The sequence below is a fragment of the Chiloscyllium plagiosum genome, unplaced genomic scaffold (assembly GCF_037043375.1).
Source record: "Chiloscyllium plagiosum isolate Xiang-an unplaced genomic scaffold, Cpla_swu_hap1 HiC_scaffold_46, whole genome shotgun sequence".
Lineage (NCBI taxonomy): Eukaryota > Metazoa > Chordata > Chondrichthyes > Orectolobiformes > Hemiscylliidae > Chiloscyllium > Chiloscyllium plagiosum.
In genome coordinates, this window is record NW_028270184.1 from 12776658 (window position 1) to 12801795 (window position 25138).

At 48.2% G+C, this 25138-nt stretch overlaps 1 protein-coding gene across 3 annotated transcripts in view; it reads right to left on the reverse strand.

Moving 5' to 3' along the window:
* LOC122543886 (pyruvate carboxylase, mitochondrial-like) overlaps positions 1 to 25138 on the reverse strand; it is a 931966-nt gene that overhangs the window by 661182 nt on the left and 245646 nt on the right. The window lies entirely within an intron of this gene.

Genomic DNA, 25138 nt, shown 5'->3' on the forward strand with positions numbered 1-25138 from the left:
GTGGCTAATGCTTTGGGGATGTGGGTTCGATTCCCATCGTGACATTTGAACACAACGGAACAAAAGGAGCCAATGTTTAAAAAAAAAAGCCGAGGCAATCGCTGTTGATTGTCATGAAGAGTCCACTTCACCCACGTCCTTCAGAGAAGGTTTTCTGCCGTACTTACCTGATCTGACCAGGTGTGACCCCAGAACTAAAGCGAGGTGAGTGACTCTTAACTGCCCTCTGGCCAATTGGGAATGGACAATACACAAGGTGCCAACATCCCATCAATGAATATTAACATACCCAACTTCAAGCACGCAGAGCCCTGGGCAACAGGGTTTGAGATTTGGTCTTTTATTTGACAGAGAGATAAGGGACTCCCGAGTTAAGCAAGAAACACAAACAGACGATAAGGTGTAATTAAAATTATGTAAACATGAGGACAGGACCCATCAGAAATAATTACAGGCTCTCTCCAGCCATCCATGTAACCTCGCTACCACCCTTTACTGTGCTACAGCGAGGGACGGAATCAAACACGTCTGATTACCAACTTTAATTAAAAGCAGCCAAATTCTCTCTTGCGTGTCAGCGTGGTGCATGCTGAATATTTTATTAATCATGTGCTTTCTGCCCGGATCGGGCGAGCTGCCAAGCCACCCACTCCATACTCGCCAGCCTGTGCCGATTCAGCTGCTCAGACCACACAGCCGTCACGGCACTGGAGGAGGCCAGTCGGCCCATCATGCCAGTGCCGGTTCTACTCCCTTGTGCCAAGGTCTGGCTTATTCATCTCCCTGTGCGCCATTTCTATTCAAATAACTGTCCTCACGAATGCCTCGATTGAACCTGCCTCCACCACATTTCCAGGTAGTGCAGTCCACACCCTAAGATTTTTCCTCACTTCACCGTTCCTCCCTCTGCCCATCACTTTAAATCTGTGCCCGCTCATTCTTGTTACGAGTGGGACCAGCTGCCCAGCCCAATCGTGATTTCAAAAACCAAAGAGTCGCTTAGTGTCAGAGACCTTAAATATTAGAGTTGTAGAGATGTCCAGCACAGAAGCAGACCCTTCGGTCCAACTAGTCCATGCTGACCAGATATCCTAATCTAATCTCGTCCCATTTGCCAGCACTTGGCCCATATCCCTCCAAACCCTTCCTATTCATATACCCATCCAGATACCTTTTAAATGCTGCAATTGTACCAGCCTCCACCACTTCCAACTGTCAGCTCATTCCATACACATACCACCCTCTGTGTGAAAAAGTTGCCCCTTAGGTCCCTTTTACATCTTTCCCCTCGCACCCTAAACCTATGCCCCTCTAGTTCTGGACTCCTATCATTGAATCTTTTCATCAGGCAGAAGCAAAAATGCCAAATTTCACACAATCATAACAATTTGTGCCATAGGATAACATAAGTGAGAATATAGCAACTTGAATAGAGTTCATAGAGTTGTACAACAAGCATAAAGACCCTTCCGTCCAACCTTTCTGCACCGACCAGATATCCGAACCTAATCCAAACCCATGGATGGCACAGTGACACAGTGGTTAGCACTGCTACCTCACAGCGGCAGAGGCCTGGGTTCAGTTCCAGCCTCAGGCGACTGCCTGTGTGGAGTTTGCACACTCTCCCTGTGTCTGTGTGGGTTTCCTCCGGGTGCTCCGGTTTCCTCCCACAGTCCAAACATGTGCAGGCCAGGTGAATTGGCCATGCTAAATTGCCCGTAGTGTTAGGTGAAGGGGTAAATGTAGGGGAATGGGTCTGGATGGGTTGCTCTTCGGAGGGCCGGTGTGGACTTGTTGGGCCGAAGGGCCTGTTTCCACACTGTAATGTAATGTAATGTAATCTAATCTAAACCCTTCCTATTCATGCACCCAGTCAGAATGTCTTTTAAATGGTGCAAATGTACCACTTCCTCCAACAGCTCATTCCATACATGCACCACTCTCTGCATGAAAACGTTGCCCTACAAGTCCCTTCTATGTCTTTCACCCTCTTCACGTTAAACCGATGCCCTCTAGTTTCTCCCTCCCCTACCCTGGGGAAAAGACCTTGTCTATTCACCCCATCCAAGCCCCTCGTGATTTCATAAGCCTCTATAAGGCGACCCATCAGCTTCCGACACTCCAGAGAAACCAGTCCCAGCTGGTGCTGACTGGGTCCAGAAACAGGTGGCAAAGTTTTACAATTAGGGGGTCACCTTCCAAGGGCGAGAGGTGAGGTGGAGTTATTTCATGGCGGAATTCGTGACTTTGGAACGCTGCCACAGAAAGGGGATTAAACACAAAACGCAGCCAGCCGTGCAGCAACTAACCAGAAACAGGCTTCAGGCCTTTCTGTAAAACTGGGAAATGCCAGAGGTGTAATATGTTTGAGTAGGCACTGGGTGGGACAAGGAGGTATTAAATTTTGGTAAGACGAACAAGGACAGGACTTATACAGTTAATGGTAAGGCTCTGGGTAGTTTTATCGAATGGAGAGACCTAGGCATTCAGGAGTATATAGTTCTTTAAAAATTAAATCACAGGTTGAAGGTGTTTAGAATGCCTCATTGAGTCTTCATAGCTCAGGCCATTGAGTAAAGGAGTCAGTTGTCATGTTGAGGTTGTACAGGTTTGTTTGAGAGGCCACTTTTGGCATACTGTGTACAGAGCTGATCACCTTGCTATAGGAGGGATGTAATTAAATTAAATATTATTAAAGGTTCAGAGAATTGAATTGAATTGATTGTCACGTGTACCGAGGCACCGTGAAAAATGCGAGCGATACAGGCAGTTAAGTAGCATAGATAAGTAAATAATAGATAAACAGCAGCAAAAACACAGCTACAGGTGAATGTTTGTGAGTCCATTCAGTATTCTAACAACACTAGGGTAGAAGCTGTTTCGAAACTGGCTGGTGCGTGTGTTCAGACTTCTGTACCTTCTCCCCGATGGTAGAGGTTGTAGAGAAACATTGCCAGGGTGTGATGGGTCTTTGAGAATGCTGGCGGCCTTTCCTTGACAGCGGGCCTGGTAGATGGAGTCTATAGATGGGAGGTTGGCCTTTGCAGTTGTCCAGGCCGAGTTCACCACTCTCTGTAGCCGTCTCCGATCTTGAATGGCACAGTTGCAGAGAGGATTTACAAGGATGTTGCTGGGAATGGAGTGATGAGGAGAGGTTGGATAGGAGGGTAGGAGGTGATGGGTGACCTTATGGAGGTTTATAAAATCATGAGGTGCATAAATAAGGTGAATAGCCAAGGTCTCCTTCCCCAGGATAGGGGAGTCCAAAACCAGAGGGTATATTTTTAAGGAGAGGAGAAAGATCTAAAAGGGACCCGAGGGGCAACTTTTTCATGCAGAGGGTGGTACATAGTTGGAACGAGCTGCCAGAGAAAGTGGTAGATGTAGTTAGAGTTACAACGTTTAAAAAACATTTAGACAGGTACATGAATAGGAAAGGTTTAGTAGGAATATGAGCTAAACTCAGGCAAGTGGCCCTGGTTTAATTTGGGAAAGTTTGCCAGCATGGTCTATTTCCGTGCTGTGTGACTAAAGGAGGGTTTGTAATAGGGTGGAATTCAGGCAAGATTGAGAGATAGAAAACCTAAAGTCAAGTCATCATTGACCTACTCATTAGAGAGAGGCAACTGGCAGTGAGTTCAAGCTGAGGGTCACGGCATCTCACACAAGGTTGAGAAGGGGCAGGAGTCTCATGGTCCAGTCCAGCAACTGAACGCACACTGTTCGTTCAACTCTGCATTGCAGACTGCTGTGCACGCAACTCAGCTAATTTACCTACATTGGGTAAAGTCACGGGACTGCACTGCAGGGCTGCTTTCATTTAACAGAGGTGACTAGCTTTAACCTGAGATGAGAGGGAGTGTCCTGTCATGGTAAACTCAGTCATAGAGTCATATAGCACGGAAACAGACCCTTCGGTCCAACACGTCCACTCCAACTAGATATCCCAAGCTAAAGTAGTCCCATTTGCTTGCATTCGGCCCATATCCCTCTAAACCTTCCCAATTCACGTCATAAGCCTTTCATCTGGAATCATTCCTGATGAAGGGCTTATGTCTGAAACGTCGATTCTCCTGCTCCTTGGATGCTGCCTGACCTGCTGTGCTTTTCCAGCACCACATTCTCAACTCTGATCTCCAGCATCTTCAATCCCCACTTTCCCCCAATTCATGCATCTCTCGAAATGTCGTCTTAAGTGTTGTACCTGCAGCTACCACTTCCTCCGGCAGCTGGTTCCACGTTTGAACTACCCTCTGTGTGAAATGGTTGCCCCTCGGGTCCCTTTTAAATCCTTCCCCTCTCACCTTAACCTCAGCCTGTGCTGTTGGTATTACTCTGTGTCACAAAGCAGCTGTCCGGCCAACTGAGCTAACCCAGCGCAATGGAAAAGCCAGACACCAAAAAGAAACAGGGCATGAGAAAAGCAATGAGTTTTCCTTCGCCCCCCCCCCCCCACCATTTTCGGTTTTATCACTGATTCCTGATATCAACACAGTCCAATGCCTGCTTTTTTGACTGAACCGAAACAACTCAGTCCTAAGTTGATGAGTTCTCATCTTGTGGACCCCGATTCTAAATTTTCCAGCTCAGTCCCTCAGTATCCACCTTGTCAAATGCTCAGCACTACGACAAATTTCAATGATCAATGCTCATCCATCTTAACTTCAGGGAGTACAGGCCTATTCTATCACTGATTCTCTGATCTCCTAAATTACCACCGGATAGGACAATGGATGAACGAGAAAACAAAATATAAAGAAAAGGAAACAAGAGTTTACAGTCTGGAGTAGCGGTTGGGAGCTAAGACACCCATTTTGGACCTTATTTGGACAGAATGTCACCATCTGCCATGAACTGCAGTATACCTTTTGCTGTCCCTGCTAGCCTGGTAAATGATGTAAGAGTCAGGGACTGAACAGAGATTCCTTCCTCATTGTACACCAGCTTAGAGCAATAAACTATCTGCAGGCCAGCAGACCTTCACAGATAGCAGCACATACACTCCAGGAGAGAACAGCTCAGGGTAAGACAACATGAGAGACTGATTTAACATTTAACAGGTAAATGAACACTGTTCAGTGCAAACAGTAATTGATGATCAATGTTGAAGCAACAAGCTCTGAACTAACCTGGCCACTCGCTTCATCCATGGCCAGGCACACTGCCAGGCCACCCACTCACTCGCCTAGGACCCGAGATGGCTCCAGCTTTTATGCCATAATGCCTGAGGTGCAGCTTTTAAAATCTTCACAAAGGCAGCAAACAAACAAAGCCCAAAAGCTCCCACTGGACATGGGTAATTAAATGGAATACTGTCGTTCCAAACACTTCCGATAATCTGCTGAGTGCCAACCCAGGGACTGTTGTCGAGCGGCGATGGACCCCCGCTCTCTGGGAACCAAAACCAAAACACCCAAAGGGGAGCACCTCACCCTATAATCTGTAAAATGGAGTGTGGAAAATGGTACAATTTGCTTTTCAGCAGCTCCAATAAATCCCTGACACTCACTTTAAAATCAACAATTACAATTTATTCATCTAACTCTTAACTGTGAACAAATTCACGAAACTATTAACAAACCGAATAAACCCCGTCTATCTATCAACTATTCCTGAATAAAGCAAGATTCTAACGGTGTGCTGTTCCAATAAATATGAGTCCCACTCATATACAAAAAAAAGAATTTAGTTTCTTGAAATTGTAACGAGGCTATGCGTCTTCCGGAATGTTCTGTGTTTTCTCTGTTGATCCTTCTGTCAGGAATGTCTTCTCTGTCATTGGTACCGTTGTTATTTAGATGGTGTTTTCTCAAAGACACAGAGGAGGCTGTCAGAGCCAACGATTCTCTCTTGAGAGCTCAGGGCCATTTAGCTATTGGGGATGGCAGCTTGTTCTGAGGGGCTTTGTCCAACTGCCCCCTTTCTCTTATACTCGAGATGACATACCAATATTTCTACAATAGGATTGGTCCTCTGTTGTCAAAACTATCAGATTTAAATTTAATAGTTTTTTTGGTATCTAAGAACCTGGTTCAAATTGAATGGCTAAATTCAAAAACCTGTTGTCTTGGTTAAAACTGATGCTTGGCCTGCTAAACTGTACAGCCTTTCAATACAAACATTTCAGTTCGAGCTCTCTGTATACTAGCAAATGATCAAGCTGCTGCTCACAGACATCCATTTTAACCTCTCAGCACAGAAAAAAGCACCGTCTTTTAAAGGGGCCACGCAATGCTTTCCATCCTTTAACATCTTACAAACACCAAATGCCAACTTCCTGCCTCCCAATCTGGAATTACACTACCCAACTTCGCAACAGGACCAAGGCAGCAATCAATCCAGGGACGTGAAGCAGAGATTGCGGTGTGTTTGGAATGAGGGGGCAAGAGCTAACTTCGAGAACTGGCGCCTGCTGCATTGAGAGGTCTGATTGGCTGGAGCTTAGAAGGTTAAATGTCAAAAGCTTTGGAAGCAGATGGTTTGGACTCCACATTTTGGCGATCCGCAATGCAAAAGCCACTGACTCTGAACTCCCGGAAGGTGACCGAAGAAGGGAATTAGAACCCTCTTCATGGACAGGGTTAACAAACCACAGAATACTTCCTCACAAATGTCTCCTCAGACATTATTTCAAATGGACTGAAATGAGCGTAGGGTGGCTCAGTGGCTAGCATTGATGCCTCAAAGCGCCAGGGGACCTGGGGTTCGGTTCCAGCCTCAGGTAACTGTGGGGGAGTTTGCCCCTTGTCGTCACGGGGTTTCTGCCAGGCACTCCAGTTTCCTCCCACATTCACACCCCCACTATCCTGTCTCCCAATACCCCACATTTTACCATGGCCAGTCCACCCAGCCTGCACATCCCTGGACACTACATGACGATTTATTAGGGATAATCCACCCAAATCTGCACATCTTTAGACTGTGGAAGGAAACTGGAGCACCTGGAGGAAACCCGCGCAGGCATGGGGAGCATGTGCAAATTCCAGACAGAGAGAAAAGTCCCCAAGACTGGAATTGAACCCGGGTCCTTGGCACTGTGAGGCAGACAATGCTAACCACTGAGCTACTGTGTCGTCCCATTAGGTTGTCGTGCTTTGGGTCACAGGTAGGTAAGTGGAGTTGAGGCCAAGATGAGATCATCCACGATTGGTTGGAACGGGGGAGGAGGTTTGAGGGGGTGAATGACCTATTCCTGCTCCTAGCTCTACCCCCTCCAGCCTCTGAAAATGGGAGATCTAAATCACCTCTGAAAATGGGAGATCTAAATCACACACACACACACACACACACACGCTGTGTAATAACAGTTTTGTTATCTGGGTCAGCACCTGTCTGTATTCTTTGACTAACTCTATTTTCAACCATAAAATGCTTTCTCATCTTGATCCGATTTTACGTACCCAGTGAGTTTACCTCTTTGCTGCTCTATGGCAGGTTAGGTTAACTCACCAAACAGAAGCGGGGAGGTTCATTATCGATCAGTGTACAACATCTCTATATCTTTAAATTGCTTTGGGGTAATTAAAGATCCTTCATCAGATAAACTCAGCAGTTGCTTCACTCCTTCGTGCGGCAAGGTCAAAAGTATCTTTCGTGAATCAACCTCAATATTGCATATTCCTCTGGTCCCCGTACAAGGTTAGAGGTTAAAATAAACCTGCAGATGCTGGAATCCAAAATAGACAGGCAGGACGCTGGGAGAACACAGCAAGGCAGGCAGTATCAGGAGGGAGAGGGACACAGCAAGGCAGGCAGTATCAGGAGGGAGAGGGACACAGCAAGGCAGGCAGTATCAGGAGGGAGAGGGACACAGCAAGGCAGGCAGTATCAGGAAATGGAGAGGGACACAGCAAGGCAGGCAGTATCAGGAGGGAGAGGGAACACAGCAAGGCAGGCAGCATCAGGAGGGAGAGGGAACACAGCAAGGCAGGCAGCATCAGGAGGGAGAGGGAACACAGCAAGGCAGGCAGCATCAGGAGGGAGAGGGACACAGCAAGGCAGGCAGTATCAGGAGGGAGAGGAACACAGCAAGGTAGGCAGCATCAGGAGGGAGAGGAACACAGCAAGGCAGGCAGCATCAGGAGGGGGAGGGACACAGCAAGGCAGGCAGTATCAGGAAATGGAGAGGGACACAGCAAGGCAGGCAGTATCAGAAGGGAGAGGGACACAGCAAGGCAGGCAGTATCAGGAAATGGAGAGGGACACAGCAAGGCAGGCAGCATCAGGAGGGAGAGGGACACAGCAAGGCAGGCAGTATCAGGAAATGGAGAGGGACACAGCAAGGCAGGCAGCATCAGGAGGGAGAGGGACACAGCAAGGCAGGCAGTATCAGGAAATGGAGAGGGACACAGCAAGGCAGGCAGCATCAGGAGGGAGAGGGACACAGCAAGGCAGGCAGTATCAGGAGGGAGAGGGACACAGCAAGGCAGGCAGCATCAGGAGGGAGAGGGACACAGCAAGGCAGGCAGTATCAGGAAATGGAGAGGGACACAGCAAGGCAGGCAGCATCAGGAGGGAGAGGGACACAGCAAGGCAGGCAGCATCAGGAGGGAGAGGGACACAGCAAGGCAGGCAGCATCAGGAGGGAGAGGGACACAGCAAGGCAGGCAGTATCAGGAGGGAGAGGAACACAGCAAGGTAGGCAGCATCAGGAGGGAGAGGAACACAGCAAGGCAGGCAGCATCAGGAGGGAGAGGGACACAGCAAGGCAGGCAGCATCAGGAGGGAGAGGAACACAGCAAGGCAGGCAGCATCAGGAGGGAGAGGGACACAGCAAGGCAGGCAGCATCAGGAGGGAGAGGGACACAGCAAGGCAGGCAGTATCAGGAGGGAGAGGGACACAGCAAGGCAGGCAGTATCAGGAGGGAGAGGGACACAGCAAGGCAGGCAGTATCAGGAGGGAGAGGGACACAGCAAGGCAGGCAGCATCTGGAGGGAGAGGGACACAGCAAGGCAGGCAGCATCAGGAGGGAGAGGGACACAGCAAGGCAGGCAGCATCAGGAGGGAGAGGGACACAGCAAGGCAGGCAGCATCAGGAGGGAGAGGGAGACAGCAAGGCAGGCAGTATCAGGAGGGAGAGGAACACAGCAAGGCAGGCAGTATCAGGAGGGAGAGGAACACAGCAAGGCAGGCAGCATCAGGAGGGAGAGGAACACAGCAAGGCAGGCAGCATCAGGAGGGAGAGGGACACAGCAAGGCAGGCAGCATCAGGAGGGAGAGGAACACAGCAAGGCAGGCAGTATCAGGAGGGAGAGGAACACAGCAACACAGGCAGTATCAGGAGGGAGAGGGACACAGCAAGGCAGGCAGCATCAGGAGGCTGGGGGAAAACAGCAAGGCAGGCAGCATCAGGAGGGAGAGGGACACAGCAAGGCAGGCAGCATCAGGAAGGAGAGGGACACAGCAAGGCAGGCAGTATCAGGAGATGGAGAGGGACACAGCAAGGCAGGCAGTATCAGGAGGGAGAGGAACACAGCAACGCAGGCAGTATCAGGAGGGAGAGGAACACAGCAACGCAGGCAGTATCAGGAGGGAGAGGGACACAGCAAGGCAGGCAGCATCAGGAGGGAGAGGGACACAGCAAGGCAGGCAGCATCAGGAAGGAGAGGAACACAGCAAGGCAGGCAGTATCAGGAGGGAGAGGGACACAGCAAGGCAGGCAGTATCAGGAGGGAGAGAGACACAGCAAGGCAGGCAGTATCAGGAGGGAGAGAGACACAGCAAGGCAGGCAGTATCAGGAGGGAGAGAGACACAGCAAGGCAGGCAGTATCAGGAGGGAGAGAGACACAGCAAGGCAGGCAGTATCAGGAGGGAGAGAGACACAGCTAGGCAGGCAGCATCAGGAGGGAGAGGGACACAGCAAGGCAGGCAGCATCAGGAGGGAGAGGAACACAGCAAGGCAGGCAGTATCAGGAGGGAGAGGGACACAGCAAGGCAGGCAGTATCAGGAAGGAGAGGGACACAGCAAGGCAGGCAGCATCAGGAGGGAGAGGAACACAGCAAGGCAGGCAGCATCAGGAGGGAGAGGGACACAGCAAGGCAGGCAGTATCAGGAAGGAGAGGGACACAGCAAGGCAGGCAGCATCAGGAGGGAGAGGGACACAGCAAGGCAGGCAGCATCAGGAGGGAGAGGAACACAGCAAGGCAGGCAGCATCAGGAGGGAGAGGGACACAGCAAGGCAGGCAGTATCAGGAAGGAGAGGGACACAGCAAGGCAGGCAGCATCAGGAGGGAGAGGGACACAGCAAGGCAGGCAGTATCAGGAAGGAGAGGGACACAGCAAGGCAGGCAGCATCAGGAGGGAGAGGAACACAGCAAGGCAGGCAGCATCAGGAGGGAGAGGGACACAGCAAGGCAGGCAGCATCAGGAGGGAGAGGGACACAGCAAGGCAGGCAGCATCAGGAGGGAGAGGGACACAGCAAGGCAGGCAGTATCAGGAGGGAGAGGAACACAGCAAGGCAGGCAGCATCAGGAGGGAGAGGGACACAGCAAGGCAGGCAGTATCAGGAGGGAGAGGGACACAGCAAGGCAGGCAGTATCAGGAGGGTGAAGAACACAGCAAGGCAGGCAGCATCAGGAGGCTGGGGGAAAACAGCAAGGCAGGCAGCATCAGGAGGGGGAGAAGTCAACATTTCAGGTGTAACCATTCTTGAGGACTGGGGGGGGGGGGTGTTGTAGGGGAAGCTGTAGATAATGGGGGAGGTGGGGGCATGGTGGTGAAGTCAGGATAGGTTGAACTGTTGTTGGCAAGCAGTAATTCTTTAAATACTAACCATTGCCCATTAACATAATTTCCCAATCCACCGCAGCCATATTGCTCCTCATACCTTCATAGTTACAACTCACACAACACCAGGTTATAGTCCAACAGGTTTATCTGGATGCACTAGCTTTCGGAGCGCTGCCCCTTAACGCTCCGAAAGCTAGTGCCTCCAAATGAATCTGTTGGACTATAACCTGGTGTTGTGTGATTTTAAACTTTGTACACCCTAGTCCAACACCGGCTTCTCCAAATCATACCTTCATACTTTCCCATGTTCAGGGTTAAGGGGTTCGGTCACAATGAACTATGCCACATTTTAACCTAATGTGAAGTTTCGTCATCTAAATGCTATGGCAACAGGAGCAGAGCAGGGTGTTTGAAATCCTGCAGTAAGCAACACACCTCCTGACTCCCCAGAGCATTCCTGATGAAGGGCTCCTGCCTGAAACGTCGATTTTTCCGGCTCCTCGGATGCTGCCTGACCTGCTGTGCTTTTCCAGCACCACTCTGATCTTGTCCCCAGAGCATGTCCACCATCTACAAGGCACAATTCAGGAGTGTAATGGAACGCTCCCCAGCCACCTGGGTGGGTGCAGCTCCAACAACACTCGATACCCTCCAAGATAAAAGAGTGTGACTGGTATCACATCCACAAACATCCACCTCCCTGCACCACCGACGCTCAGCAGCAGCTGGGGGTACAAGATGTAAGACATTCAACAAGGCTCCGTAAGACAGCACTTTTCAAACCCCATGACCTCTACCATCCAGAAGAACGAGGGCAGCAGGTACACGGGATTACCACCCTCCTGCAAGCTCCCCTCTGCACTACTCACCATCTGACTTGAAGCTGGCTCGAAAACCTGGAGCTCGCTTCCTGACACATTCTGAACCGACCCCCAAGTACTGCCACCTTCCCCAGGGCGACAGAGTGGAAATATCACGGGCGCAGTGAACCAGTGGCCCTACTCAGGAAAGAGGAGTTCAGTTCCTCCAATGACAGTAGCTGAAATCACAACTCTTTTAATTAAAAAACAGAATTCCACGCTTGAAAACTCGTCTCAGCAACGATGACCACAACACCTCCCAGTTCATTTAATCCCTTTGGGGGAAGGCCATTACCCAGTCCGTCCCTACGTGTGACGCCAGTTAGATGGCTGACTGTGAACTTGCCCTGTGCAATGGCTGAGAAAGTTCAAGGGGCAATTAGGGACGGGGAGCTAACGCTGGTCCAGCCAGCAATGCCCTTATCCAGGCAACAAAGAAAGAATTGTATTTTAAAAATCTTAATTCTGAGCTTATACCTCTTCTCAGGCATTCTACCCTGAAGTTATCATTCTGATTTAATTCGATTTTTATTCCAATTACGGAGGCTGGAGTTTTCCCTTTTTGATGGAGAAATTATCTTTTTGTGGAATTTTGAGACAGGGACTTTATTAAAACTTTATTACTAAAGGATGCTGCAATCCCACCTAAATCCACACTGAGACCTCGCTGATTGAGACTGGGATGGGGGTGACCGTCTCTAAGGGTCTAGCCATGAGGTATATTGGGGGGGGCGGGGGGGTGGGTTATACTGACAGTGCAGCTTCAAATCCCCAATTATGCAAACACTGGAAGGTTTTTACACGTGCATACTTGCAATTGTTTTCAGTTTACTGAAGTCGTTTTACACTGGTTGTTGCAGAGGGGAGCTTCCAGAGTCATACAGCATGAAAGGAGACCCTTTGGCTCAACTCATCCATGATCACCAGGCTTTCCCATACCAAATTAGTTCCATTTGCCCGCAACTGGCACATATCCCTCTAAACCTTTCCTATTCATGTCCCTGTCCAAATATTGTACCTGCATCCACCATTTCCTCTGGCAACTCACTCCCCATACAAACTACCGTCTCTGTGAAAACGTTGCCCCTCAAGTCCCCTTTAAATCTTATTCCTCTCACCTTAAACCTATGCCCTCTAGTTTTCAGCTCCTCCACCCTAGGGAAAAGACCATTGCCGTTCACCTTATCTATGCCCCTCATGATTTTAACAGGTCACCCCTCCAAGCTCCTATGCTCCAGGGAAGGGAGGCTCAGCCCATCCAGCCTCTCGAATTCCATTGCATAGGGAGGTGATGTTCTAGTGATAACAACACTAGACTATCCAGAAACCCAGGAGTAGTACTGCAGAACTATGTTTGAATCTCACTATGGCCGATTGTGGAACTTGAATTCAATTAGAAATTTGGAATTAAGAGTTTTGTTTTAATCATGACCACTGCTAATTGTCAGGAAAAAGCCATCAAGCTCACCAATGTGCTTTAGGGAAAAAAACTTCCATCCTTACCTGGACTACTGATGAATGTGGTTGGCTCCTAACTGCCCTTTGGGCAATAAATGATCAAATTGGATTTGGTACTGGAATGAACCCAGCCAGGTGTCAGATTTGGAGGTAGGCGAGCACTTTGGTAACAGTGACCACAATTCAGTTATGTTTACTTCAGCGATGGAAAGAGATAGGTATATACCGCAGGGCAAGAATTATAGCTGGGGTAAAGGCAATTACGATGCGATTAGACGAGATTGAAGATGCATAAGATGGGGAAGGAAACTGCAGGGGATGGGCATAATAGAAATGTGGAGCTTGTCCAAGGAACAGCTACTGCGTGTCCTTGATAAGTATGTACCTGCCAGGCAGGGAGGAAATTGTTGAGCGCAGAAGCCGGGGTTTCCTAGGGAAGTTGAATCTCCCGTCAAGAGGAAGAAGAAGGCTTATGTTAGGATGAGATGTGAAGGCTCAGTTAGGGTGATTGAAAGTTACAAGGTAGCTAGGAAAGATCTAAAGAGACAGCTAAGACAAGTGAGGAGGGGACATGAGAAGTTGTTGGCGGATAGGATCAGGGAAAACCCTAAAGCTTTCTATAGGTATATATGGCACAAAAGAATGATTAGAGTAAGATTAGGGCCAATCAAGGACAGTAGTGGGAAGTTGTGCGTGGAGTCAGAGGAGATAGGGGAAGCGCTAAATGAACATTTTTCGTCAGAATTCACACTGGAAAATGACAATGCTGTTGAGACTACTGGACTAAATGGGATTGAGGTTCACAAGGAGGAATTCTGGAAAGTGTGAAAATAGATAAATCCCCTGGGCCGGATGGGATTTATCTTGGGATTCTCTGGGAAGCTGGGGAGGAGTTTGCCAAGCCTTTGGCTTTGATCTTTATGTCGTTATTGTCCACAGGAATAGTACCAGAAGACAGGAGGATAGCAAATGTTGTTCCCCTGTTCAAGAAAGGGAGTAGAGACAATCCTAGTAATTATCGACTGATGAGCCTTACTTCGGTTATGGGTAACGTGTTGGACAGGGTGATAACAGATAGGATTTATAATCATCTTGATAGGAATAAGTTGATTACAGATAGTCAACATGGTTTAGTGAACGGTACATCATGCCTCACAAACATGACCAAACAGGTGGTTGAGAGTAAAGCAGTTGATGTGGTGTATATGGATTTCAGTAAGGTATTTGATAAGGTTCCCCATGGTAGGCTATTGCACAAAATACGGAGCCGTGGGATTTGGTGGTTGATGGGAAATGTTCATCCTGGAGATCAGTTACTAGTGGTGTACCACAAGGATCTATTTTGGGTCCACTGCTGTTTAGTCATTTTTATAAATGACTTGAATGAGGGTGTAGAAGGATGGGCTAGTAACTTTGAGGATGACACTAAGGTCAGTAGAGTGGTGGATAGTGTCGAAGGATGTTGTAGGTTACAGAGGGACATAGATAAGCTGCAGAGCTCGGCTGAGAGATAGCAAATGGAGTTTTAATGCAGAAAGGTGTGAGGTGATTCACTTTGGAAGGAGTAACAGGAATGCAGAGTAATGGTCAAATGGTAAAATTTTTGGTCGTGTAGATGAGCAGAGAGATCTTGGTGTCCATGTACATAGATCCCACAAAGTTGCCACCCAGGTTGATAGGGTTGTTAAGAAAATATGGTATGTTAGCTTTTATTGGTAGAGGGATCGAGTTTCAGAACTATAAGGTCACGCTGCAGCTGTACAAAACTCTGGTGCGGCCGCACATGGAGTATTACATGATATTCTAGTCACCGCAATATAGGAAGGATATAGAAGTTTTGGAAAGGGTTTTCAGAGGAGATTTACTAGGATGTTGCCTGGTATGGAGGGAAGGTCGTGCGAGGAAGGCTGAGGGACTTGAGACTATTTTCGTTAGAGAGAAGAAGGTTGAGAGGTGACTTAATTGAGACATATAAGATAATCAGAGGGTAAGATTGGGTGGACAGTGAGAGCCTTTTTCCTCACATCGTGATGGCTAGCATGAGAGGACATAGCTTCAAGTTGAGGAGTGATAAATAGAGGACAGATGTCAGAGGTAGGTTCTTTACTCAGAGAGTGGTAGGGGCGTGGAACACACTGCCTGCAACAGTAGTAGACTCGCCAACTTTACGGGCATTTAAATGGTCATTGGATAGGCACATGGACGAGAATGGAATGGTGTAGGATAGATGGACTTTAGATTGGTTTCGCAGGTTGGCACAACATTGAAGGCCGAAGGGCCTGTATGCGCTGGAATGTTCTATATTCCCTATGTTCTAAATGGTGGCCCAGCCAGTGACACCCATTTCTGATGAATGACCCCACCTTTGTTACCAACTCCTTAAGGTGACCAACTGAGACTTTTCCACCATTCTCAAAGATCACAGCTCGAACAACTGTGGTGTTAACTCCCCTTTCTTGCCTGCCTCCTGTAACCCTTGACTTGTCAATCAAAAATCCAGCCAACTCTCCCTCACAAATGCCAACGGCCCTCTGAGAGAAGAGGGCCCCCCTCAGCCCCATCTTCAACTGGAGACCCCCTTATCTTCAAGGCTCTAGACTCTCCCTCAGGGAAACACATTCCCCGCATGCAACCCTTGTGGATTCCCCTGCACTCCATCAGCCCTGGCCTCTTATGCTCTCGGTTTTGTCCACCTGCTCTGAGGCTTCAAGGCCTGTTCAATAGACCATGGCACCTACTCTAGGCTGTGGGAGTGCTGCCTTGCCAGCAGTGCTCCCTGTCAAAGACAGAGAGAGAGAGAGAGAGATAGAGAGTGTCATACAGTCATTCAACACAGAAACGGACCCTTCGTTATAACCAGCCCATGCTGAACGTAATCCCGAACTAAACTAGTCTACCTGCCTGCGCTTGGCCCATATCCCTCCAAAACCTTCCTATTCCTGTAGTTATCCAAGTATTCTTTAAACATTGCATATGTGCCCATATTCGTCACTTCCTCAGGAAGTTCATACCACACACAAACCACCCTCCGTGTAAAGAAATTGCCCCTCATGTCGTTTTTAAATCTCTCTCCTCTCACCCTTGAGAAAGTGCCCCAGTCTTGAAATCCCTCATCCTGAGGAAAAGACACCTTTCATTAACCCTATCGATACTCCTCATTATTTTAGAAACCTCTATAAGGTCACCTCTCAACCTCCCATACTCTCGTGAAAAAAGTCCCAGCCTAACCAGCCTCTCACTAGAACTCAAACCCTCCATTCCCAGCAACATCCTGGTAAGTCTCTTCTGAACCCTCTCCAGCTTAATTGTGTTCTTCGTATAAGTGGGTGACCAGAACTGGACACAGTACCCCAGAGGGGGTCCCACCAATGTTCTGTACAACCTCAGCATGACGTCCCACCTCCTATACTCAAAGATAACAGCAATGAAGGCAAGCATCTTTTTTAACCCCCCTGTCTACGTGTGATGCAAACTTCAAAGAATTATGTACCTGAACCCCTAGGTCCCTCCGTTCTCCAACACTACCCAAGGTGCTATGTTAACTTTCAAGTCCTTTCGCAATGAATCTCCTTGCCGTATTGGTCCTGGGAGTATTTCTGACTTCAGCGGCATTATGAAAGCTGTTGGTGGTGGTGAAGAGTCAACCACACTCTGGTGGGTCTGGAGCCAGGTAAGGACAGTGGTTTTCTGCCCCAAAGCGCATTTGTGAACAGAGGGGTGTATCCCACAATCAACAGCACTTGTCATAGGGCTCTTAATTCTGGATTTTGCTTTTGACTGAATCTAAATAAAGGGGAATCGAACTCAGGTCCACAGAACATTACCTGGGTCTCTCTGGATTGTAACAATCTAACAACAAGAATTTGAGGCCATCAACTTCAGCTGCTACTTTAAGATTTCTGGGCATGTTTGCTGCAGGTAACACTAGCTTTGCAATCTTCAGTACCTTGGTCTCTGGCCATGCTGCACCACATCTGTAGTTACACAGCTCACTGTCCGGGACAGATTGGGACAGTGTATGGAGTTTCTCTCTGAGACTGGGAGCGGCCATATCCGAGGCTGTGAGACCTTATTGCAGAAAGGCGAAGTCGATCAGCAAATCTAAACACATAACGAGTTCACAAATTCCTCTTAAAATGCATGAAGATTTAATGATCCATCGTTCAGAAAAAAACCAGATTAATTTTCTTGCCTGAACGCCCGGGTTGCTCACAATTCCATCTCTGAATCTCTCCAATCTGGTTCCTGTCCCTGCTAAAGCTGCAAGAAGGTCCCTCTATCTTCTGAGACTACAGTGCATTATTGCACCCTTACCTTCCTCAATCTCTCTCCAACTGAGGATATAGCTGAGCGCACACACACTCATACCCTTTCTCTCACACAGCACCCACACACACTCTCTCACACGTGCACACTCACTATCTCTCACACGCACAAATCTTTTCTCTCTCTCATACACACACACAAATCTTTTCTCTCCCTGTCGCGCACACTCTCAAACACATTCTCTCTCTCACACACACAAATCTTTACTCTCCCTCTCTCTCACACACAAACACATTCTCTCTCTCACACACACACACACACAGACACTCTCTTTCTCACAAACACATTTTCTCTCTCTCTCTCTTGCTCTCTCTTTCACACACATTCTCTCATACGTTCACTCTCTCATGCATAAAAGCACTCACAGTCGAGAGTGTGGTGCTGGAAAAGCACAGCAGATCAGGCAGGATCCGAGGAGCAGGAGAATTGACATTTCGGGCATAAGCCTTTCATCAGGAATAAGCCCTTCATCAGGAATTTCTCCAGCTCCTTGGATGCTGCCTGACCTGCTGTGTTTTTCCAGCACCACACTCTCAACTCTGATCTCCAGCATCTGCAGTCCTCACCTTCTCATCAAAGCAGCTCACACACAGAAAGACACAAACCCACAAACATAGAACAATAGAACGCAGAACAAGCCCTTCAGCTCTCGATGATGCTACGACCTGTGAACTATTCTCAGCTCGTCCCCCTACACTATCCCAAAATCACCCATGTGCTTATGCTAGGACTGTTTAAATGCCCCTAGTGTGGCTGAGTTAACTACATTAGCAGGAAGGGCATTTCATGCCCTTACCACCCTCTGCATAAAGAACCTGCCTCTGACATCTGTCTTAAATCTATCACCCCTCAATTTGTAGTTACGCCCCCTCATACACGCTGATGTCACCATCCTAGGAAAAAGACTTTCGCTCTCTACCCTATCTAATCCTCTGATCATCTTGTATGTCTCTATCAAATCCCCCCTTAGCCTTCTTCTTTCCAATAAGAACAGACCCAAGTCTCTCAGCCTTTCCTCATGAGACCTTCCCTCCAGACCAGGCAACATCCTGGTAAATCTCCTCTGCACCTTTGCCAATGCATCCACATCCTTCGCGAAATACGGGGACCAGAACTGTACACAATATTCCAAGTGTGGCCGCACCAGCATTTTGTATAGTTGCAGCATGATATTGCGGCTCTGGAACTCAATCCCCCATGAATGAAACCTAACACACCATATGCCTTCTTAACAGTACTATCCACCTGGGTGGCAACTTTCAGGGATCTATGTACATGGACTCCAAGATCCCTCTACACATCCACATTACCAAGAATCTTTCTGTTGACCCAATACTCTGCCTTTCTGTTATTCTTCCCAAAGCGCATCACCTCACATTTAGCTGCATTGAACTCCATTTGCCTCCTCTCAGCCCAATTCTGCAGTTTATCCAAGTCCCCCTGCAACCTGTAACATTCTTCCACACTGTCCACTACTCCACTGACTTTAGTGTCATCTGCAAACTTACTAACCCATCCACCTATGCCTGCTTCTAAGTCATTTATAAATATGACAAACAGCAGTGGTCCCAAAAACAGATCCTTGTGGCAAACCACTAGAAACCGGACTCCAGGATGAATATTTTCCATCAACCACCACTCGCTGCCTTCTTTCAGAAAGCCAGTTTCTAATCCAAACTGCTAAATCACCCTCAATTCCATGCTTCTGCATTTTCTCCAACAGCCTACCATGTGGAACCTTATCAAAGACTTTACTGAAGTCCATGTATACCACGTCAACTGCCCTACCCTCATCTACATGCTTGGTCACCTTCTCAAAAAACTCAATGAGGTTTGTGAGACACGACCTGCCCTTGACGAAACCATGTTGACTATCTGAAATCAAACTGTTGCTCGCTAGATGATTATCAATCTTATCTCTTATAATCCTTTCCAAAATCTTTCCTACAATAGAAGTAAGGCTCACTATAATTACCTGGGTCATCTCTGCTGCCCTTCTTGAACAAGGACACAACATTTGCAATCCTCCAGTCCTCTGGTACCAAACCTGGAGACAATGACGATTCAAATATCAAAGCCAAAGGCTCTGCTATCTCCTCCCTAGCTTCCCAGAGAATCCTCGGATAAATCCCATCCGGCCCAGGGGACTTGTCTACTTTCACTCCTTCTGGAATTGATAACTTCCTTACTAACCTCGATCCTTTCTAGTCTAATATCTCGTACCTCATTCTTCTCCTCTACAATATTCTCCTTTTCCTGAGTGAAAACCAATGAGAAATGTTTGTTTAGCACCTCTCCGATCTCCACAGGTCCACACTCAAATTCCGACTTCTGTCTTTGATTGGCCCTATTCCTACCCTAATCATCCTTTTATTCCTCACATACCCATAGAAAGCTTTAGGTTTCTCCTTTATTCTACCTGATAAAGACTGCTCGTGTCCTCTCTTTGCTTTTCTTAACACTCTCTTTAAATCCTTCCTAGCTGATTTGTAACTCTCCATCGGCTCATCTGAACCATCTTGCCTCATCAACACATAAGCCTCCTTCTTTTTCATAACAAGAGATGCAATTTCTGTCGTAAACCACGGTTCCCTTACCTTTTCACTTCCTCCCTGCCTGACAGGGACATACTTATCAAGGACATGCAATATCTGTTCCTGAAACCAGCTCCACATTTCCATTGTCTGCATCCCCTGCATTTTGCTACCTCATTCTATGCCTCCTAATTCTTGCCTAATAGCATTACAATTGCCTTTGCCCCATGGATAACTCTTGCCCTGTGGCATGTACCTATCCCTTTCCATCGCTAAACTAAACGTAACTGAATTATGGTCACTCTCTCCAAAGTGCTCACCTACAACTAAATCAAACAGCTGGCCTGGTTCATTACCAAGCACCAGACCCAGTGTGGCCTCCCCTCTTGTCGGCCCTTTGATGTACTGTGTCAGGAAACCCTCCTGTACACATTGGACAAAAACTGATCCATCCGACGGACTAGAGCTATCACATTTCCAGTCAATGTTGGGGAAGTTAAAGTCCCCCATAATGACCACCCTGTTCCTTTCACTCCTACCCAGAATAATTTTGCTAATCCTCTCTTCCACCTCCCTGGAACTCTGCAGAGGCCTATAAAAAACTCCAAGCAGTGTGACCTCTCCTCTCCTGTTTCTAACCTCAGTCCATACCACCTCAGTAGACGAGTCCTCATCAAAAGTTCTCTCAGCCACCGTTGTTAGTCAAGGATAGTACAAGGCCACACCTCCCCCTTTTTTACCACCTTCCCTGTTCTTAATGAAACATCTAAACTCTGGAACCTGCAACATCCATTCCTCACCCTACTCTATCCAGGTCTCCGAAATGGCCACAACATCGAAGTCCCAGGTACCGATCCATGCTGCAAGCTCACCTACCTTATTTCGGATACTTCTGGCATTGAAGTAAACACACTTCAAACCACTTCGCTGTCTGCCAGCACATTCCTGTGACCCTGAAATCCTGTCCCTGTCCCTGTCCTTCCTACTCTCATCCTCCTGTGCACTGCAACTACACCACTGGTTCTCATCCCCCTGCTGAGCTAGTTTAAACTCACACACACACATACAAATTTCTCACTCTTACAAATTCCCATTCACACACTCTGTATTTCTCTCACACACAAATATACTCGCACACAGAATAAAAACTCTCTTTCCCACACATACACACTCACAAACGAACACTCGCACACGTCCTTTCTTACACACAAACACTCTCACATACACACACTTTCTCATATACACTTTCGATCTCACACACACTCTCCGTCTCGCTTTCACACAAACACAATCAGTGAGTAACCCTCTCAGAACATCACCCCTAGGAGACAGGATCCACTGGCGATAGCCAGCCCTACCTCACCACCACCTCTCTTGACCCCTCTAATGTCTTGTATCCAGCGCCTATGGGAAGATGGTGGCATGTGGGAATAGGGCTGCACTAATAATCCTTGTACTCTGGCAACACAGCTTCAACCGCGACCATAGTGGCGGATATTTTTAAGGCACAGTTCAATGAATACACAAACACGGTAGTCCAAAGGTGGAGGTGTGACCACGCTCAGATGAGCCATTGAATGGCTGAGCAGGATTGAGAGGCCTACCTTGCTCTGAATCTGATTTTTAAAAATTCATTCACGGGATGAGGGTTTCACTGGCCAGGCCAGCATTTATTGCCCATATCTAATTGCCCCTAGGGCAGTCAAGAGTCAACCGCATTGCAGTGGGTCTGGAGTCACATGTAGGCCAGACTGGGTAGGGATGACAGTTTCCTTCCCTTAGTGAACCGGATGGGTTTTTCCAACGATCAACAATGATTTCACGGTCATCGTTAAGGCTCTCAATTTTATTGAATTCAAATTCCACCATCTGGGGTGGTGGGATTCTCACATACACACTTCCCTCACACACACTTTCTCGTTCTCACACACATTCTCCATCTCACTTTCACAAAAACACCACCAGCTGCCCAGAACGTTACCAGGTTCTCTGGATTAACAGTCCAGTGATAATGCGACTAGGCCATCACCTAGTTTATTGCTGGCACTGGTAGGCTGATGTCAGGTGTAGGAAAAGCTCATTCGACCTCAACCCTGCTGTAACAGTAACTGATCTGGGTGTGGTCTCAAGCTCACTTTACCACCTTCACTACCCCCCTTCCTCAGCCTGCACTTCCCCCTCCACTCCATAACCCAAGGTTCCTTCGTCAATCAGCACTGCTGCCTCACAGCATCAGGATCCCAGGTTCAATTCCAGCCTCGGGCAACTGTCTGTGTGTGGAGTTTGCACATTCTCCCCGTGTCTGCGCGGGTTTCCTCCTACAGTCCAAAGTTGTGCAGGTCAGGGTGGATTGGCCAGGCTAATTTGCCCATAGTGTTAGATGCATTAGTCAGAGGGAAATGGGTCTGGGTGGGATACTCTTCGGAGGGTCAGTGTGGACTGGTTGGGCCGAAGGGCCTGTTTCCACACTGTAGAGAATCTAATCTATGAATGAATGGGACCCAAAAATAACCCTTTTGACAGAAGGAGGTCAGAAAAACTAGGATCATTTTGAAAGGAAGCATGTAGGTAATTTTATTTCTGGCCCGCAGCCCCTTCCCCCATTCTCAATGCCTACTGTGGTCCTTGACACAATCATCATCGTCTAGCAAGGCCAATAGATGAACCACATCAACGAGGCTGAGGGAACTGAAGTTCACAACACGAGACAGATTGTTAAAATATATATCCCCTTGTGTGGGTATGGCACAGATAGATATACATCCCTTCCAAAGGAAGGCTTACAGATCCTGAATCGGTGACAGCACTGTGCGACAAGCCTAGTTGTTGGGCCTGACTTTACCTGAGTGGATGTGAGAGGTTTCCCAAACACCCACTCACCCCCTCAACCCTCCCGTTCTGCCTTCTCCAGGGACAATCAGGGACGGACAACAGCTATCCCGTGAAGCTCACGTCCCACCGATAAGCGACCCACCACTCCTCCCGCCTCCACCGTCGCTGGTGTAAGCCACAAGTAATTTAAAGCCCTACCCGTCCACAGCATGGCACCAACCATACAGCACAGAACATTACAGCGCAGTACAGGCCCTTTGGCCCTCGATGATGCGCCGATCTGAGAATTAATCTGATGCCCTTTCCATTATTATCTGTATGTATGTTCAATGCCCAGTTAAATGCCCTTAACGTCAGTGAGTCGACTACCATTGCAGGGAGGCCATTCCACACCCCTACTATTCTGAGTAAAGAAACTAGCCCTGATATCTGGCCTAAATCTATCACTAAACCATAGTTGCTCAACCATTCAGCGTGGGATACTAACGTCACTATGTACCGAGGCTCCATCCGTCCCCGGGGTTATGAAGGGTCGGGCCTGGCCTTGTTGCCATGGAACATTCCCAAGTAACTGAACCGCTCTATACCACTAGACCCTTGTGGAAAAGTCTGTGAAAGAAAACAGCTTTGAGCACAACTCCATCAGGCAGTGGTCAGCACATACTGTCCTCAAGACCTTACAAGGAAAGGACAGGATGGACCCTGTTGGGTCGTTTCCCTGAGCAGACTGTCAATAACATCTGGCTTCATCACCAGAACTGTCCAACAAGCACCAAGGCATAGCTTAGCTGGTGGTAGCACCACCGCACACTGCCCTCGACATGTCTGCGTTGGTGAAGAGACTGTCACACATCTCCTGCTGGATCGTGCCTTTACAAGGGCGGTCCGGGGAAAGATGCTGTGGTTTTTATCGAGGTTCGTCCCAAGCAGCTTGGTGACGCAGAACTCTGCGCTCTGTGTCTGTTCCCCGGGATGCACACCGAGAGAGACATCGACTGCATCTGGAGGACCATCAACGCAGTGGAAGACGCTCTTTGGTCTGCCCAAACTTTGTCGGTCTTCCAGTGGAAAGAGTTGGCCTCGACGGAGTGTGGCAGACAGGCACATTCCAAGGCCCTGGAATGTTCCAAGGAACACATTAACACTTGGGTAAGCTGCCACCAAGGCATAGTGGGAAAGACCACTGTCTGAGGGCTTTCTGTCAAACTACAATGGGGGCCCCAAATAGAGTTGGGGAAAGAAGGGGAGGACAAATGGAGAAACAGATTCCCACTCATCTTTGAGTGAAAACGTGCTTCCTACACTTCCCCCAGCAAACACAAAGAAACATAAACACACACTCTCTGTCTCACACCCGCAAAAACACACACTCTCTGTCTCACATCCGCATAAACACGCACTCTCTGTCTCACATCCGTATAAACACGCACTCTCTGTCTCACACCCACATAAACACGCACTCTCTGTCTCACACCCACATAAACACACACTCTCTCTCTCACACCCGCATAAACACACACTCTCTGTCTCACATCCGCATAAACACACACTCTCTGTCTCATATCCGCATAAACACGCACTCTCTGTCTCACACCCACATAAACACGCACTCTCTGTCTCACACCCGCATAAACACACACTCTCTCTCTCACACCCGCATAAACACACACTCTCTGTCTCACATCCGCATAAACACGCACTCTCTGTCTCACACCCACATAAACACGCACTCTCTGTCTCACACCCGCATAAACACACTCTCTGTCTCACACCCACATAAACACACACTCTCTGTCTCACACCCACATAAACACACTCTCTGTCTCACACCTGCATAAACACGCACTCTGTCTCACACCCGCATAAACACACACTCTCTCTCACACCCGCATAAACACACACTCTCTGTCTCACATCCGCATAAACACGCACTCTCTGTCTCACACCCACATAAACACGCACTCTCTGTCTCACACCCGCATAAACACACACTCTCTGTCTCACACCTGCATAAACACACACTCTCTCTCACACCCACATAAACACACACTCTCTGTCTCACATCCGCATAAACACGCACTCTCTGTCTCACACCCACATAAACACGCACTCTCTGTCTCACACCCGCATAAACACACACTCTCTGTCTCACACCCACATAAACACGCACTCTCTGACTCACACCTGCATAAACACACACTCTCTCTCACACCCACATAAACACACACTCTCTGTCTCACATCCGCATAAACACGCACTCTCTGTCTCACACCCACATAAACACGCACTCTCAGTCTCATACCCGCATAAACACACACTCTCTCTCACGCCCGCATAAACACACACTCTCTGTCTCACACCCGCATAAACACACTCTCTGTCTCACACCCCCATAA